Raw genomic sequence first — 3,929 nt, forward strand, 5'->3', positions numbered from 1 at the left:
AATATCTTATACCATTCTGTGGGCTACTGTTTTGTCTTGTTGACAGGGTCCTTTGCCTTGGAGACACTTTTCAGTTTCAGGAGGTCCCATTTATTAATTGTCTATCTTAGTGTCTGTGTTACTGTTGTTATGTTCAGGAAGTTGTCTCCTGTACCAATTCGTTCAAGGGAACCTCATTTTCTCTTCTAAGGGGCTCATTGTTGCTGGCTTTATGTTGAGGTCTTTGACCCATTTGGACTTACCCATTTGGACTAATGTTTTGTGCATGGTGATAGATATGAATCTATCTGCAGTCTTCTACACACCTATTACAGTTAAATAAGGATCGGGATAAACAAATAGGCCGAATAGATGTTTATTCAGGGAGAAATAACTTACAGCCTAGACAGATGAACTCCAGCAATTTCCACCAGATGCTCTCCTCTCCAAGTCCTGCCATCAAGAGAGCTTTTCTTGGCTCTTCCTCCAACCTCCTTCCACAGGTCACTTCTGCCCATGGTTCCTCCTCCCAATGGGCATGGTCAGTGCCACAGAAGTACTACTCACTACAATTCCCCTTTTAATCTAAAGAAATGATTTAGGCTTAATACAAAACTATATACAAAACAGTGAATGACAAGTGCACTCTAAGAAAAGGAATATAGAGAACAAAATGACCTACATATCTAGTCCTAGGGTGAAGGCACAATGATGTTTACAATAGAGTGGTCCTAAGCTGGAACTAGAAAGAGAGAATAATAGCTGTGATAGTTTAATCTTCAACCTCATCAAGACCTAAGAAGGAAAATAACGATACTAGGGTAGACACTAAGTGATGATGGGCAACTACCAAAAGGTGTAGCAAGGACAGAAACAGCATGCTACCTGGACAGTCATCCAAGATCTCACAGCAACGTTGGTACACCCAGTTTTTTCCAAATTCTGCAAAAGGAAAACATCAATTTGCCATATTTCATTCCTATTTATACCTTTAGGGTTACTGCCTGATGGTAAAGGAGTTTGGTTATAGAATGAGCAAGTAGGACATTTCCTTACTATTTCCTTGGCTTGTTCCCAAGTGATAGAAAAATCCTTTTTTAAACCTTTGAAGTTCACGTGGTGTTTCTTATGGAACTCTGAGGTTTCTAGCACACTTCCTATTAATAACCGATAAATTTCATCATTGCCTTGTGCTAGAGGATCTGGCAGAACTGTATGGGATCTGATGTGTGTTATATATATAGGATGAGTCCTCTTTCTGATAGTATCTTGTAACTGTATAAACAATGAAGTTATTTCTGTATTGTCAGGAAAAAATTCTGCAGTCTCAATGTGTAAAACGACTCTCTCTGTGTATTGAGAGTCAGTAACTATATTGAGGGGTTCTTTAAAATCCATAAGTACCATGAGAATGGCATACAATTCTGCCTTTTGTACAGAGTTGTAAGGGCTTTGAACCACTTTGCTAATTTTTCCTGATTTATATGCTGCCTTACCTGATTTGTTTGCATCAGTGTAGAATGTATGAACTCCAGAAATAGGTGTTTTTCTTACAATGCGTGGAAGGATCCAAATCGTTTTCTTTATGAATTTGATTCTCTCAGTTTTTGGATAGTTGTTGCTAATCATTCCCAAAAAGTTACTGCAAGCTCACTGCCAATATTCGTTATCTTTCCATAAAGAGGAAATTTCCTCACTAGTTAAAGGTACTATAATTTCTGCTGGGTCCCTTCCTATTAGCTGACAAAGTCTTAATTTACCTTTTATAATCAAGTCAGAGATATTTTCTATATATGTTTTTAGTTTTTTATTCTGTTTATGTGGTAGGAATATCCATTCTAATATAATATCTTCTCTCTGCATCAAAATCCCTGAAGGATATTCTCTAGATGGTAATATAACCAGAATACAGTCTAGGTTTGGATCCACACAGTCCACATGTGCTTCTAGTATCCTCTTTTCTACCCATTCTAATTCCTTCTCAGTTTCATGGACTATTCAAGTCATTATCTCCTTTTAAGGCCTTTTTCAAGTTTTTCAAATCATGCCCTTCTACTCCAATAATGGTTTGCAGTTGAGAAATCTCTCCTAGTAATTTTTGAAGATCATTAAGAGTATTGGTAGCGATCTCTTCTGATTTGTACTTTTTGTGGTCTAATTTTCTGTAGACCTATTTTATATCCTAAGTAGTTGATAGACTCCCCTTTTTGTATTTTTTCAGGTGCAATTTGTAATTACCAGTGAGGTAAAACTTCCTTTACTTTCTCAAACATTTTTTCTAATATTTCTCCTTTAGAGTCAGCTAACAATATAACATGTATGTAATGATAGAGTATGGATTGTGGAAACTGTTTACAAATTATTTCTTGCAGTTTTTGTACAAAATATTGGCACAGGGTGGGGCTATTTAGCATTTCCTGTGGCAAAACCTTCCATTGATATCTCTTCACCCGTTGAGAATTATTGTAATTAGGTACCATGAAGGCAAATTTCTCTTTATCATGTTCTTGTAAATGTATAGTGAAGAAACAATCCTTTATATCAATAACTATAATAGGGCATTCTTTGGGTATCAAAGAAGGGAAGGACATTCCAGGCTGTAGAGAGCCCATTGGCTGGATAACTTTATTGATGGCTCTCAGGTCTGTAAGCGTTATCCATTTACCAGATTTCTTTTTGATCACAAATACAGGAGAATTCCAAGGGCTGGTTGATTCCTCGATATGTCCAGCATTTAGCAGTTCCTGAACCAGGCTTTCTAAAGCTTCTAACTTCTCAGAGGTCATAGGCCATTGTCCTACCCAGAATGTTTCCTCTGTTAGCCATTTTAAAGGTAGGGTTTTGGTTCCTCTGTTTGTTTTGCACTTGTATTCTGTTTTTGTACAGCCTGGATATTTAGTATCTGTCTTGTATAGTACTTTATAATATTTTTTCCACAATCATGAGGTCGTTTATGGTTCCTATCTAATACTGGAGGAATGTTAATCTGTGTATTCCATTGCTTTAATAGATCACGACCCCATAAATTTATCACTACTTCAGCCACATATGGTCTCAACCTTCCTGTCTGTCCTTCTGGTCCTATACATTCAATCCATCTTGTGCTTTGTTTTACCTGAGACAGGGTTCCAATCCCTAAGAATTGAACACTTACCTCATGCAGGGGTCATCTTCACGGCCAAGATTTATTAAATATGATAGTTACATCTGTTCCTGTGTCCAGTAGACCGTCAAACAGTCTATTATTCATCTTAACTATCAATGTGGGTGTTTGACTGTTTATAGGGGTTTGCCAAAATATACGTTATTTATTTCCTTCTGTCATGTTTGATTCAACTTCCATCACTAGTTTCTCATCCAGAGCGGTATTAGTTTTTAAAATAGGCACAGAATTTTCTAATTGTACTGTGGGAGGTTGTCTTTCACTGTGACTGGGAATGTTCGGACTACCTGTGATGTGGGGGCCTTCAAGAGGCCCCCCAAAGAGTTCCCTGATGGTAAAGGGTTTCCTTGCTTGTCTCTGGTCGATCTACACTCATTTGTCCAGTGTCTGCCTTTGCCACACCTTCTACTTAACCCAGGAGGCTGAGGCCTTCTGTTTGATACATTCCTAGGAGTGTTATTTCTAGGGAAGCTTTGATATCTCTTCAAACCTTTGGAGATGGCTTCTCCTACCCAAGCTTCTATGTCCCCATAGTAAGGAACTCTGTTATCTTGATGTCTTCTCTGACCTTTAGATATGGCTTCTCCTACCCATGCTTCAGTCTTATTGTCATTATACTCAATGTTGCCTGTATATAGGACCCATTCATCCAAGGGTACTGATCGAATTTTTAAAGGCCATAGCACCTGTTTGCATTGAGGATTCACATTCTCATAAGCTAAAGATTCTACGAGTATTCACCTAGCATCTATGTCTGGTACCTCTAATTGTACTGCCCTAGATATTA

The sequence above is a fragment of the Phodopus roborovskii genome, unplaced genomic scaffold, assembly GCF_943737965.1.
Source record: "Phodopus roborovskii unplaced genomic scaffold, PHOROB, whole genome shotgun sequence".
NCBI lineage: Eukaryota > Metazoa > Chordata > Mammalia > Rodentia > Cricetidae > Phodopus > Phodopus roborovskii.